General features: G+C 39.9%; 1 long non-coding RNA gene across 1 annotated transcript in view; it reads right to left on the bottom strand.

Moving 5' to 3' along the window:
- Nucleotides 1-1,030: 1,030 nt before the first annotated feature.
- LOC134807899 (uncharacterized) overlaps nucleotides 1,031-16,252 on the bottom strand; it is a 57,241-nt gene continuing 42,019 nt past the window's right edge. Inside the window, exon 4 of the long non-coding RNA XR_010149484.1 lies at nucleotides 1,031-3,542. This is a non-coding gene — a long non-coding RNA (uncharacterized LOC134807899). The remainder of the gene's footprint in view (nucleotides 3,543-16,252) is intronic.

The raw sequence follows: 16,252 nt of genomic DNA, 5'->3' as shown, positions 1-16,252 counted from the left end.
TGTATACTCCAGGATCCAGCAATTCTATCCTCAGGAATATATTCAATAGAAATGAAGGCATATATGTACCAAAGACATTTACAATAATGTTGAGTGACAGAAGCCAGACATGCAAGTATATATTCCATTTATCTATATAACTTAAAAAACTGTCAAACTATGATGTTATTAGTTAGCAGGAGAGAAGGTATAGTGATTGGGAGAAGCATGAGGGGGTAATGTTCTATTTCTTCATCTAGGTGGTAGATAAATGGGTGTATTCATTTTGTAATAATTTTTGACCCAAACATTTGTTTTGTACATTTTTTTTCTGTATGTGAATGATGTGTCAATAAAAAAAGATTTCAAAATAAAGCCAAGCTTCCTGCCTCCATGGACTTTACATTCTTCTATGAGGATCCCTGCTCTCCTCCCTGTTGACTGGCTTCAATCTAAGGCTGCAAGTGGTGGCAAAGTAGCGACCAGCAGCTCCTAGTCTACAACTTCCCGCGTTCAAACAAGTAGAAGTCAAGGCATACTTGTCTTAGGAGTTCAGCAAAAGTCCCACATTGCCTCTGACTGGCTCTAATTGGAGCATGCCTTCATCTCTGATCCAATCACCGTGGCCAGTGTGAGACTCTAATTGGCCAAGCCTGAATCACAGCCAACTCATGAAGCCAGAGTCAAATGGAGTCAGCTTCACCAGAACACGTATAATAAAAATAGGTAAAGATTCAAACAAAACAAAACTGTGACCCTGTCTCAAAAGAGGAAATAAATATGGGTTGTAAACCCAACAAATGTCTGTAACAGATCTCCTGCAAATGAGAACCTGGATTTCCTACTTCGTGTTAAGCTAACTTCCCTTTAATTCCTTCATTTTATCACATGTCCCAGGGATTTGGCTCTTCCACTGCTATCATGATTGCAAATGGACTCTTTTCTTCTACTCTTTAGTCACCTGAGAAATAGGGTACTCTCTCCTACTCCATCTCTATTTTTCTGACTTTGAAATAAGACAAAAACAATTAACCAGACAGATGAAAGTGAATAACAATAACAACAAAAATTTATTTAGAGTTTTAAATGTTTGTTTCTGCTAGAAACTGCATGTTAATGTAAAGGCTAATAAAAATAATCAGACCTTAGAAAGTAAGTTCTATTTCTATCCCTCTTCAAAGGATCCTTTGAGATGCCTCAGGGAGTACCTCCTCTGGTCAGTTTTCTTTACCACCCCCACCCCTGATCTGAGTTATTGAACACCTCTGCCCGTGTGCTTACTCATACTGTATTGTAGTTTTCTGTTTACTTATCTGCCTTACGCATTGGCTCATGTGTTCCTTGAAGGAAGGGTTTCTACCTTTATCTCTGTATTAGCACTACAAAGCTCAGTGTCTGGGACATATACAGTGAAGGGTCAGTAAATATTTTCAGAATGAGTGAGTGTTTCATATCCCAGTTACACTTAAACCTGATAGCAGCCCTGTGAGATAGAGGTGATCAACCTGAGGCTTAGAGAGGTAAGGTAGGTGACTTGCTCAAGGTCATAAATAGTAAGTAGAATCAGGATTGGAGCTCAAATCTATCTGATAAAAAGTCTGAGCCTTTGACCAGGGCTTTGGTCAAAACTGTTCATTTATTTGGAATAAGGTTCAAAATCTAGCTGGGAGTAGTTTTCCCTGATTGAATCCTACCTGCCTTTCTAACCCTTTTTGTCATTTTTCTCGTTCACGCATCTTTCCTCACAGCCCCTGAACAGACTTGGGCTTTCCTGCCTCTTTGTTTTCACTGGACTCTGTCAACTCTGCTTACTAAACTCTTACACCTTCTTCAAGGATCAGCTCAGACATCATCTCTTTTACAAAATTTTCCTTTATCACATACCCAGAAGTGACATCATCCTCCTTTGAATTGTCATATTATTTCCTGAACCATGAACATGGCATGTGTGACATACTAGCTCTGCTCAAACTATTAGTCTCCATATTAAACTACTAGATCATGCCTTGTCCTCTTTATGGCCCTTAGTATAGTGATTTGCACATAGTAGACTTTTTACAAATTTGCTGAATAAATTAATGGTGGTAGTGGTGACTTTTTGGTATGCCAACAATTTCCCCCACTGTCTAGGGCTTAGGACTGTGCAAATCATTGTTAGATCTGCCCTATTTCTTCATACCTTATAGGCTGTGATGTGGTTTGGCTGTGTCCCCACCCAAGTCTCATCTTGAATTGTAGTTCCCATAATCCCCACATGTCGTGGGAGGGACCCAGTAGGAGGTAATTGAATCGTGGGGACATTTTCCCCCATGCTATTCTGATGGTAGTAAGTTCTCACGAGATCTGATAATTTTATAAGAGACTTCCCCCTTCACTTGGCTCTCATTCTTCTCTTTCCTGCTGCCATGTGAAGAAGGACGTGTTTGCTTCCCCCTTCACCATGATTGTAAGTTTTCTGAGGCCTCCCCAGCCCTGTGGAACTGTGAGTCACTTAAACCTCTTTCCTTTGTAAATTACCCAGTCTCCGGCATTTCTTCATAGCAGCATGAGAACAAACTAATATAGGCTGTATTCTCTCTTGATAACCAAAGGGGTTTTATATATTCAGAACTACCAAATATCAACTTGGCAAATTTAAGTATAAATGGGCTTTTGATAGCTGTTAACAATGGGTTTTCACAAGTAGTTGGGAGACATGGCTTTGTGAATAAGTTTTGTTTTGTTTTCATTAAGAAGGAATAGTGACTGGGACAAGAAAAAGAAGGGAATATATTCCAGGTGTTTCTAGGGGTGAGGTAATTTGGCCTGCTAATAGTAAAACCCCAAGTTAATCAGAACCCGATTAACTTGCATTAATTGGCACCTCAATTATACACACACACACACACACACATACATAAAGCAGACAGAAAAAGGGAGAGAGAGAGAGAAGAGACAGAGAGAAGAGAGAAGGGGAAAGGATCTGCCCTTAATAGAGACAAATGACAACAACAAATGAAACAGCAGCAAAATAATATCAAAACAGCATCTAGCAGCATAGGTTCTGCTCTCAATAACAGCATCATTTTCAGAAACGAAGCAACTCAAAATCCTGAATCATGTGACAAGATTGAAAGATAAAAGGGCTTAACCAGAAAATTCATGTAACCAGCACGTCATTTCCCACAAATTATGCTTAAGCAGTGTTGTATATCATATCACTATAGTCTTATAAGATTATAGTTATACATCATTACTATATCATATATCATATCACTATATAGTTATATATCACATCACTATAATCTTATAAGATTATGGTGAGCCACCTAGAAGTTATAGGTAGGTATGAATATATAATATTCTTCAAGAAAACAACTTTGGTAAGTTATTTAAGGCTTGAATTATATTATAGCAATGAAACTAACTAGAAACATAAGGGTATTTTTAAACAGACTTGAATCTTCAATATGCAGCTGGAGCAGCAGATCCTGGTATGACTTGTTTTCTGCTAACTTGCAGGCTTCTTCAATGATCAGGTTTCAAGTTTCACTGCGGCAACTGACTCAAAGTGATTATTTAGCCTGCAAAATAGAAAAGAGTATAAAGGGACATGGTTGAAGTACTGAAAATTGCAATTACAGAGGGCATGTGAAAATTGATCTGTTCCTCCTTTTTATCTGGTTGAATACAGGAACAAGAGAATTTAAAATACATTTTAGTATTAATGAGAATACCAGAGATGTATGATCTTATGTGGCATTTTAAGAGGATATTATTCACAATGGCAAAGGAATCATGGGGAAAAAAAGTGACAGAAGATATATATTTTTTACTGAATAATCACACATTTTAACGTTTAGCGATAGAGTCAACAAAATCATGTTTCAGGTGATTAGACCCCAAGAACTTCTGGGCTAACACTGAAGATTCTGCTGGAAGAACACAATGGCTAGTACAATAAGTAAGGTTGGGAGCAAATTAACATGGTGGGCAAAGTGGCCCATGTGTCACATAGTGTCCACATAATGATGATGATGATAAGGATAATAGCTAGTGTGTTTACAGCTACTTCCCCATTATTTGTAAGAAAAATTATATGAGTTTCATTTTGTTTTTTCTTTTTTGCTTGAATTGCCTTCCCGGGGCTCCTTCCCAGCTCCCACATGCCCAATTCTGCATATTCAAATTTGACCTCTTCTTCAAATACCCTTTTAAAAATGCAGTGTAGTGCAAACAGCAATCTCTGACCTCACTACTAAGAAAGAGTAATCTTCTACTCTGAATCCCTCCTCCATACCTCTCATGCAGCACTAGTCATTTCCTGCCTAGTAATGTGGCTATGTGACTTATTATGTGGTTAGTTTCCCTTACTAGATCTTTGCATATGATTCATTATTTATCTCTGTATTCTCTGCATTGTCATAAGCTTTTATATAATAAGCAACGAACAAATATTTATAAATAATTATAAATATGTGTTTAATTAATGGAATAGTAGGAATGGAGTTGTATTAATTTCACTTTGTCACATCAGGTTCTCTTTGACCAATGTCTCATCTTTTCCAAGGATAAAGATGCAGTTCTTATGACTTCATGGGCTCAGCATTGCCAGTGTTCAGACAGTGTACAATAGATATGTGCCAGAATCTTTATGTGTGAGTTAATTTTATACATTTTATAAATTTTATAAATTTCAAATATATTTTTTGTTTGTTTGTTTCTTTGTTTGTTTGTTTTGAGATGAAGTCTCGCTCTGTTGCCCAGGCTGGAGTGCAGTGGCGTGATCTCGGCTCACCATAACCTCTGCCTCCCAGGTTCAAGTGATTCTCCTGCCTCAGCCTCCTGAGTAGCTGGGACTGCAGGTGTGTGCCACCACACCCAGCTAATTTTTGTATTTTTAGTAGAGACGGGGTTTCACTATGTTGGCCAGGCTGGCCTCGTACTCCTGACCTCATGATCCACCTGACTAGGCCTCCCAAAGTGCTGAGATTACAGGCGTGAGCCACCGTGCCCAGTCAAATTTCATTATATTTTAATGCCAGAGGGATCTTGCTATTTAGAGGAACCATACATAGGATCCTTCTGAAATATTTAGCTTCTAATTTAAGAGTTTTGTAAGTTGTAATTTTAATACACAATGTTTTTTATATTTGTATTTTTTAAAATTTCTTTTTTTTTTTTTTTTTAGATGGAGCCTCGCTCTGTCACCCAGGCTGGAGTGCAGTGGTGTGATCTCGTCTCACTGCAGCTTCTGCCACCCAGGTTCAAGAAATTCTCCCTGCCTCAGCATCCCAAGTAACTGGGATTACAGGCGCCTGCCACCATGCCCAGCTAATTTTTGGATTTTTTAGTAGAGACGGGGTTTCGCCATGTTGGCCAGGCTGATCTTGAACGCCTGACCTCAGATGATCCGCCCACCTCGGCCTCCCAAAGTGCTGGGATTACAGGTGTGAGCCACCTCGCCTGGCCCAAAAAATTTCTATACAGTAAAAGTCACTCATTTTAGCACATGACACCATGTGTTTTCACAAATGCATAGAGTCATATAATCAAGAAACAGAAAGTGCCATCGCTCAAAAAATTCTCTCATACTGTCCTTTTGTTAGCTTGTCCCTTTGTCCCTGACCCCTGGCAACCACCTATCTGTCCTATGTCCCTATAGTTTTGCTTTTCCAGAATGTCATATAAATGGAACTAGAAAGAATACAGCCTTTTGAGTCTGGCTTCTTTCACTTAACATAATGCATTTGAGATTTACTCATATTGTTGTAATATGTATCAATAGTTAATTTATTTTCATTGTTGAGTAGTATTCCATAGTATGGAGATATTCATACTATGGAATATCAAAGGAATATCATACAGTTGAAGGATATTTGGGTTGTTTCCAGGTTCTGGCTATTATGAATAAATCTACTGTAAATATTCACGTACAATTTTTTGTATGAACATATGCTTTCATTTTTCTTTGGTAAATATCTAGGAGTAGGATTATTGGCCATGTGGTATGTGTTTAACCTCATGAAAACTGCCAACTGCTTTCCAAAGTGGCGGTACCATTTTGCATTCCCATCAACAATGTATGAAAATTGCTCTACACCATTACCAGCACTTGGTAGTATATGTGTTGTTTCAAAAAAGCCATTCTAATGAGTATATAGTAGTATCTCATTGTGGTTTTCATTTGTTTTTCTCTAATTACAAAAGGTTTTGTGCATCTTTTCATGTACTTATTTTGCTATCTGTATCTCTTCTTTGATGAAATATCTGTTGAAATCTTTTGTCCATTTAAGAAATTGGGTGTTTTTTATGGTTTGATTTTATTCAAATACTTTAAAAAATCAAATAGTTAATTTTGTAGAAAAATTAGAAAATTTAGATAAGAAAAAAAGAGAATTTAAATAACCCATGAATCCACAACTAAGAGATAACTAGTTTAACATTTTGGTATATGTACTTTCAGACTATTTTTTAATGCAGATATACATGTTACAGACATCTAACCTGAATTACCTTGGCTGCATCAGCCTAAATGTTCTGGCTGAACGGTGGACGGTCAGACTCATTTCTACACCTTGCTCACAAAATGCAACTTAAGATGGGAGAATTTAGTTTCTTCTATGGAGAAACTAAGTTGCTTTACTTTCTCGTACTGACATTTGGTAGTCGGCCAATAAAAAGACTGGTGTACCAACCGATCACCATAAGTGAAACCCACCATTTGACCTGTCCTCCTCACTCCAGCAAGGCCTTCCAATCTATCTTTTTAGTTTATTTCTGTCATGTAAACACACATACAAAAAGAACAAAAACCCAAGAATCACCAGGTAATTGGGAAAAGCTCACAGTATCAAAGGTAACAAATGAACCAAAACGGAACTCAGAGGAAACCAAGATGATGCAGGGTACTGAAGAAAATTATTTTTAAAAAGCATTTGGGAATTTACAATACAATCACTGAATTTAAAAGCAGAAAAGAAAAGCATGAGAACATTGATGACATCTCCCAGAAAGTCAAACAAGGAAACAAAGAGATGGAACACTGGAGAAAAAAGGTAAGAGACTTAAAGAATCAATCAGAAATTCTATTGTTTAGCCAGTAGGAGGTCCAGAGAGTATCGAACAAAAATGAAGAAGAAAAAAACTACAGCACTGGGAATAAACACCATCAAAGCTTCCAAAGAGAAGAAAAAGGATCAGATCAAAAGAAAGGAGAAACAATAACCTCATGCTTCTCAACATTGTCACTGAATTCTAGAAAGCAAAGGACTATTATCTTCAATATTCTGAAGAGAAATTAGGTTTAGCTAAGAATTTTAGATCCAACCAAACCACCAATAAAGTATGAGGATAGAATAAAGACATTTTGGCCAGGTGTGGTGGCTCATGCCTGTAATCCCAGGACTTTGAGAGGCTAAGGCTGGTGAATGGCTTGAGCTCAGCAGTTCGAGACCAGCCTGGGCAACATGGCAAAACTGTGTCTTTACAAATACAAAAAAAAAAAATTAGCTAGGCATGGTGGGCCGTGCACCTGAAGCCCCGGCTACACTGGAGACTGAGGTGGGAGGATCACCTGAGCCTGGGAGATGGGTGCTGCAATGAGCCATAATCGTGCCTCTGCACTCCAGTCTGGGCAACAGCGCAAGACCCTGTCTCAAAAAAAGACATTTTCAGAGATTCAAGGACTCAAAATTTTACCTATATGTACCTTTTCTTAGGAAATGTCTATTTCAGGAATACTGGAGAGTAAACTGAGAAAGAAAAAGTAGTCCAGGAAATGAGAGAGCTAACACAGAGGATAGTGAGGGGGAAGTCCTAGAATGACAACCATGCCCCAAGTCTATGGAGCAGTCAGTCCTGATTAGATGAGGAGTTAGAGGGATATGAGAGGAAGGTCTTGAGAAAAAATGGAACTGCTAGGTTGTTGGATGTTTTTATGTTTGGAGATTTGGAAAAAAATATTGCTAGCCCTTTGATATTTAGAAATCTTTACATAGTCATAATTATGTGAATACTTATTACCAAATTAATCAAAACACTTTTGCCCTAAGAAAAAAAGTTTTTGTTTTTACCAAAAAGTCCTGCCTTATGACATTTAAAGATTATGATAAAGCTATAGTGAGAGGAAGTGGGGAAAGGAAGTGGAGATTGAGTAAGAGAGTGAAATCCTCAACTACTTTAACAGGATGTCTATAGACAATGTCTTAAGTTGATAAATCAAGAAAAAGCCTGAATGAGCAAATTATTTAAACACAAAGACCTAAGTAGTAGATGAAATGGCTAAAACGTTCTTGAAAGTGGCAGATTGGAGAGCAGTATGGGTAAGAAATGGAGCAGAGGTACACTGCTTTCCCATCTAAATCTTCCAGAATAATTAATTTTAAAAATACCATGTGCAAGCAGGACATGAGGGTGCATGCCTGTTTTCCCAGCTGCTGGAGAGGCTGGGGCTAGTTGGGAGGATTTCTTGAGCCCAGGAGTTTGAAGCTAGCCTGGGCAACAGAGCCAGACCTTTTCTCTAAAAACAACAAAACAGAACAAAAAAACCCAACGATATGCATATATTACTTTGATTAAAAAATTATTTTAAACATATCTGCATATACTTTTCAGATAGAGTTGGAATTGCTGGATCAAAAGACCTAACATTTTTAAAAAGTTTTTGCTATCTACTGTAAAATTGTCTTCCAAAAGTTGTAATCACTCACACTCCCACCAGCAGTATATGACGGTACCCATTTCTCTGCATCTTTGCTAATCTAGGTTATTTTTTAAAATCTTTGGCCAGGCGCAGTGGCTCACGCCTGTAATCCCAGCACTTTGGGAGGCTGAGACGGGCGGATCACAAGGTCAGAAGTTTGAGGCCACCCTGGCCAATATGGTGAAACCTCGTCTCTACTAAAAGTACAAAATTAGCCAGGTGTTGTGGCGGGCGCCTGTAGTCCCACCTACTTGGGAGGCTGAGGCAGGAGAATCACTTGAACTGAGGAAGAAGAGGTTGCGGTGAGCCGAGATCGAGCCACTGTACTCCAGCCTGGGTGACAGAGCAAGACTCCGTCCCAAAAAAAAAAAAAAAAACTTTGCCGGTTGGCCAGGCAAAAAAAAGTCTTTTACCACTATTTGAAGTGTGTTTTCTTTCTTTTTTTTTTTTTTTAATTGATCATTCTTGGGTGTTTCTCGGAGAGGGGGATTTGGCAGGGTCATAGGACAATAGTGGAGGGAAGGTCAGCAGATAAACAAGTGAACAAAGGTCTCTGGTTTTCCTAGGCAGAGGACCCTGCGGCCTTCCGCAGTGTTTGTGTCCCTGGGTACTTGAGATTAGGGAGTGGTGATGACTCTTAACCAGCATGCTGCCTTCAAGCATCTGTTTAACAAAGCACATCTTGCACCGCCCTTAATCCATTTAACCCTGAGTGGACACAGCACATGTTTCAGAGAGCACAGGGTTGGGGGTAAGGTCACAGATCAACAGGATCCCAAGGCAGAAGAATTTTTCTTGGTACAGAACAAAATGAAAAGTCTCCCATGTCTACTTCTTTCTACACAGACATGGCAACCATCCGATTTCTCAATCTTTTCCCCACCTTTCCCCCCTTTCTATTCCACAAAACCGCCATTGTCATCATGGCCCGTTCTCAATGAGCTGTTGGGTACACCTCTCAGACGGGGTGGTGGCCGGGCAGAGACGCTCCTCACTTCCTAGATGGGATGGTGGCCGGGAAGAGGTGCTCCTCACTTCCTAGATGGGATGGCGGCCGGGCAGAGACGCTCCTCACTTTCCAGACTGGGCAGCCAGGCAGAGGGGCTCCTCACGTCCCAGACGATGGGCGGCCAGGCAGAGACGCTCCTCACTTCCCAGACGGGGTGGCAGCCGGGCAGAGGCTGCAATCTCGGCACTTTGGGAGGCCAAGGCAGGCGGCGGGGAGGTGGAGGTTGTAGCGAGCTGAGATCACGCCACTGCACTCCAGCCTGGGCACCATTGAGCACTGAGTGAACCAGACTCCGTCTGCAATCCCAGCACCTCGGGAGGCTGAGGCTGGCGGATCACTCGCGGTTAGGAGCTGGAGACCAGCCCGGCCAACACAGCGAAACCCCGTCTCCACCAAAAAAATACGAAAACCAGTCAGGCGTGGCGGCGCGCACCTGCAATCGCAGGCACTCAGCAGGCTGAGGCAGGAGAATCAGGCAGGGAGGGTGCAGTGAGCCGAGATGGCAGCAGTACAGTCCAGCTTCAGCTCGGCATCAGAGGGAGACTGTGGAAAGAGAGGGAGAGGGAGACCGTGGAGAGGGAGGGGGAGGGGGAGGGGGAGAGGGAGAGGGAGAGGGAGAGCTGAAGTGTGTTTTCTTTATGAGTAGGTCCTACTTGTAGCTAAGGCTAAGTGGCATTCTGTTTCCTTCCTTTTGAGTTCCTAGATTAATACTTGATGAAATTACAAATCTTCTATATAAACATATGTATTAACATCTAGATTCTGGACCTAGAGAGAATTAAAAAAATTGTCTTCATTGTGCAGTAACAGAAAAACTGAATTATTAAGTGCTTGCCTGAACAAGTGCGTATGACTTCCTTATTTCTATGAATGCCCCTAGTAATGTTTGACCCTTTCCTCCATATTCAGTCAACAAATTAATTAAATTAGACTCTACTTAGGCTTCATATCTGTTGTCTCCTTTCCATTCTTGCTCTTACCATTCAAATGTTGCTGTTGCTTTCAGGAGAATTTTGATAGATACTTCCAAATTACTCTTCCAAGGGATTTTATATGAACTTATATTTCCACCAATAGTGTAGAAGAATGTGTCTTCAAACTGTCAACAACAGTTGGGAGTGACAAATTTTTTATCATTATCAATCTAATAGGTGAAAAATGGATGGCACTTCATTGTGATTTTGATTTGTATTGCTTATGTATGTAGGCAGAATATATTTCTGCCTAAATCTCATTAACTAGCATTAAGGGTCATATGGACAGGCTCAGTGCCAGGGGGCTAGCAATGCCAACATTTCACTTTGTAGCCTTTACAATGGAAGGCAGGGAGGAAGGGAGCTGGAATGGATGCTAAAGCCATCAACATTTTTTTCATTTTTGACTTTTGGGTTTTATGTCCTTTTCTACCTAAGACTAAAATTGTACCTGTGGGGTTTTTTTTGTAACTTTTTATTATAAAAACATTCTTCCAAAACACAAAAGTAGAGAGAGTAGAATAGTGAACTTTCATGTAACTATCACACAGCTTGAAGAATTATTAGCAGTCTATATTTTTGTTTCATCTATCCCATGCCTAATTATTTTTCTGAAGTTTTCTAAGAAAATCTCAAGTATCATACCATTTCATTCATTAATATTTTAATGTTTCTCTAACAGGTAAGGCCATTTTATTGATGTGTAATATATACATTAAAATATATGGCTCAGCCAGATGCATGTAATCCTAGCACTTTGGGAGGCCTAGGTGGGAGGATCCCTTGAGTTCCAGGAGTTTGAGACTACAATGAGCTACGATTGCACCACTGCACTCCAGCCTGGGTAACAGAGTAAGACCCTGTCTAAAAATATATCTATATTGCTCAAATAATTTTCACAAAATGAAAACACTCATATAACCACATCCCATATTAAGAAATAGAATATTACCACACTCTAGAAGCCCCCTTTTCATCTTCTTGCAGTCACTACTCAAAGTTAAGCACTATCTTGACTTCTATCAGTTTGAATCAGTTTTTCCTATTTTTGAACTTTATGTACATAGAATTGCATTACAAACTTTACATATATAAATGGTATCACATTGTTTGGTGTTTGGCTCACTTTACTCAACATTATGTTTGTCAGACTTATCCATGTTGTCATGTGTAGCAGTGGTTTGTTCATACATACCGTATTTACTATAATCTAGTATGTAGATTATCTATATGCTATGAAGACTCTCTAGAGTATTTCATTGTATGAATATACCATAGATTTTAACTCTACTGTTAATGGGTATTTGGGTTGCTTTCTTTTTTAGCCATTGAAAATAGTGCTGCAGCCAGGTGCAGTGGTTCACGCCTGTAATCCCAACACTTTGGGAGGCCGAGGCGGGCAGATCATGAGGTCAGTAGTTCGCGACCAGCCTGACCAACATGGTGAAACCCCGTCTCTACTAATTAGCAGGGTGTGGTGGTGCACACCTGTAATCCCAGCTACTCAGGAGGCTAAGACAGAAGAATGGCTTGAACCTGGGAGGCAGAGATCAAGCCATTGCACTCCAGCCTGGACATCTCAAAAAAAAAAAAAAACAAAAAAAAGCATAAAAGAAAGAAAATAATGCTGCTATGATCATTCTTAAACAAGTATTTTGCTGCACATATGTCTGCATTTCTGTTATAGGAGTTGCACCACCAGATCATGGGTATTCCTATATTCAGTGTTAGTAGATTCTTTCAGTTTTCTAAAATGGTTATACGAAGTTACATTCCCACCAACAATGTATGTGAGTTAACAGTTGTAAACAATTGTACCACATCATTATTAACACTTGGCATTGTCAGTTGAGAAATAGACTCCAAGGAGATTATCATGTAGAAAACATATTAGGGGTTGCTCTTGGGATTAACACCTGTGGAAGGGATGGAGCAGAGGCAAAATTGGACAGAGGCAGAAGTTGGGCTGTGGTGCAGTTTCAACTAATGTTTCAGCTGACCCCATAGAGAGCCCCTTTTTTTGTTTGTTTTTTGAGACAGGGTCTCACTCTGTCATCCAGGCTACAGTGTAGTGGTGCAATCACAGCTCACTGCAGCCTCAACTTCCCAAGAGCCCATGTTTTTAAGACCTTTCATACCCTGCACTCTGCCATGATGGTACGCTGTTTATTTTTATTTATTATTATTATTGAAAGGGAGTCTTGCTCTGTCACCCAGGCTGAAGTGCAGTGGCATGATCTCAGCTCACTGCAACCTCTGTCACCTGGATTCAATCAATTCTCCTGCCTCAGCCTCCCAAGTAGTTGAGATTACAAGTGCCTGCCACCATGCCTGGCTAATTTTTGTATTCCGGTAGAGATGGGGTTTCACCATGTTGGTCAGGCTGGTCCCAAAATCCTGACCTCAAATGATCTGCCCGCCTTGGCCTCCCAAAGTGCTGGGATTACAGACGTGAGCGACCATGCCCGGCCATGTACACTGTTTGTATATAACATATTAGCACTAGATGCTGATGATGAAAGCTAGCTGAAGTCAACCAGCCGTGTCATTTTGACTTCTGGTTGTTTAGTGCCTCTTTGGTGGTAGATGGTGCTTGCTGGTAGGCATTACCATGTAATCTTCATGCCCACTTTGTGCCTATTCACATATACCCATCCTTCCCCAGACTTTCTTGTTCCTGATCTGCCAAGCTTTCTCTTCTAGGTCCTGAGGAGCTTGGTTTTAGAAATCAGATAATCCATTATCTGCTAGGATGGTTTAAATAAAAGAAGCTTGTATTAAAACTCTCCATAATATATTTGACTTTTTTTTTTTTGAGACGGAGTTTCGTTCTTGTTGCCCAAGCTGGAGTGCAATGGTGTGATCTCAGCTCACTGCAACCTCTACCTCCTGGGTTCAAGCGATTCTCCTGCCTCAGTATCCCAAAGTGCTGGGATTACAGACGTGAGCCACCGCACCCGGCCTATATTTGACTTTTTTAAAAGCCGAACTATACTATAAAGAATGGTTTCAAAAGAACCAGCCAAATTAAAATTATAGAAGGTTTTTTGTTACCTTTAGATTAATGTTTTAATATTCACGGTGAACTATCTTTTCTACTAAAGCCCTTAGACAACTGGCAGTAGCAATTTTCACTGTCTAGAAGGTGGCTTCTCCAACTCAATGTGCATAAGAAGCACCTGGAGCTCTTGTTGAAATGCAGATTAAGATTCAGTTGCTCTGGGCTGAAGCCCAAGACTGTGCATTTCTATTAGGCTGGTGCAAAAGTAATTGCGGTTTTGATGGCAAAAACCACAATAACTTTTGCACCAACCTAATAACAAGCTTCCAGGTGGTGCTGGCGCAGCTGGTCTGCAAACCACACCTTGAATGGCCAAGTTCTGTGGCCTCTTGTCCTTCCCTGCTAGCTGGAAATTCACCTTATAACAAATTCAAATCCACTTTGGTCCTTTGGGCTAAAACTGATCCAAGATTTAAGATGTTCAAATTGGGATGGTTAACTGATCCCATTACATGTTCTGCCCTGCAAGTTAGAATGCGGACTTAAATGAAAAATTAAACTATAGTCAAGATTTTAAAAACAGTTGAGGTTGGGCAAGGTGGCTCATGCCTATAATCCCAGCACTTTGGGAGGCCAAGGCAGGTGGATCACCTGAGGTCAGGAGTTCGAGAGCATCCTGGCCAACATGGCGAAACCCGTCTCTACTAAAAATACAAAAATTAGCTGGGCATGGTGGTAGGCGCCTGTAATCCCAGCTACTCGGGAGGCTGAGGCAGGAGAATTGCTTGAATCTGGGAGGTGGATGTTGCAGTGAGCCAAGATCGCACCATTGCACTCTAGCCTGGGAGACAAGAGCGAAACTATGTCTCAAAAAAAAAAAAAAAAAAAAAAATTGAAAATGTGACCCACACTCTCCATATTCATTCATACTCTCTATGTCCTTTGATTTAACCAGTATTCTTGTCATACCTTAATCTCTTCTTAATTAATAAGATTTAAAAAGATATATCGATGGAAATAATGTGTTAAACAACTTATCTGTTGACATAGCAAATAAGTAGAATTATTTTAGAAAGCTATTTAGTAATCTGTATCAAGATGTTTTTTTTTACACCAGAATTGTTTCAATGTTTGTTTTACCCCATATTCTCATTCTTGATAATTTATTATACAAAATTATAATATTTGCTGAGCATTGCCACATGCTCTTCACTGTAATGGATTATAGATTAACTTGCAGTAAGGAGAAAAGCACTTTCCACAAACATATTTATTTCAGTATGAACTAAAATGAAAAACATAGGAAACTAAATCTTCAACAACTAGGTAAATTTTTATATAACAACTCAAAGGAATAATTCAAGACATTAAAAATGTGTAAATTATAAAATTGTGTGTTAAATGAATGCAAATAAAAAACTATAGAAGCAAAAAAAAATGAAAGTTAAAGAGGCAGAATTTTAAATAAAATGTTGCCTTAAAAGTTACTTGAGGCTGGGCACCGTGGCTCATGCCTGTAATCCCAACACTTTGGGAGGCCGAGGCGGGCAGATCACAAGGTCAGGAGTTCGAGACCAGCCTGGGCAACATGGTGAAACCCTGTCTCTATTAAAAATACAAAAATTAGCCAGGTGTGGTGGCAGGCGGCTGTAATCCCAGCTACTCGGGAGGCTGAGGCAGGAGAATCGCTTGAAACTGGAAGGCGGAGGTTGCAGTGAGCTGAGATCGCGCCATTGTACTCCAGTCTGGGTGACAAGAGTGAGATTCCACCTCAAAAAAAAAAAAAAGTTATTTGAAAAACTACACACACACACACACACAAATGTGTAGAAGGATCAGATAATACAAGGCTTCATTTCATTTCTTTGGCTGTTGAGGCAACTTTTAAAAAGCCTTCTCTTACACCAACTAAAATATTCTTGTCCTTTCCTGCTTTCATAGCCTACATCTTCCTGTTTGTGAATACAGGTAGGAGATGTTGGAGTGGCAATCTGGGGCTCTCCCGTGGTTTACAGTGAAGAAAATAACTCAGTTTCATCAAGAGGCTGGCAAATGTTTTGCAGATATTTTACAATTGTATCAACCATAACAATGCCACGGATTCTACAAGGCTAAAAACCAGGCAGCAAGGCATTTGTCTTTCGGCTATTTTTGCTTAGAAGTTATTGGTGTTTGGCCTTATTTTTCTTATATTGTAAACTTTTTGGATATTGGATATTTAGTTGTAAATGTCAGCTTGTTTATATTTGAGTTTACTCAACATTGGAATCCCTAAGGAATTCTTGAAGTTTGATAAATTCCCAGATACAACGGCACAATTCAGGGAGAGGAGTTTAGAGTCGTGAGTACCCTTTGCAGGAAGATAATGGTAAGCAAAACCTACTCTTAAAAGTTGTGTTGGGGGGTAGACCACAGTAGCTGATGGATGGTGAATGGTCTCAGGGTGGGAGTGGAGAATGGAGAAGGAAGAGGAGGCTCTGGGGCATAAAATGATGGGCCCTATACTAGCACCTCATTCTTGCTTTTACAGGGGAGGGAAAGACTTTTCCTCTACCCTCCTAGGTTTAAAATTTGAGTCTGTGAAACAAACTGACAATACGCAGATT

Source organism: Pan troglodytes, chromosome 12, assembly GCF_028858775.2.
Source record: "Pan troglodytes isolate AG18354 chromosome 12, NHGRI_mPanTro3-v2.0_pri, whole genome shotgun sequence".
NCBI classification, from domain to species: Eukaryota; Metazoa; Chordata; class Mammalia; order Primates; family Hominidae; genus Pan; species Pan troglodytes.
The sequence above is the reverse complement of the archived record's forward strand: the minus strand, read 5'-3'. Positions and strand labels throughout refer to the sequence as shown.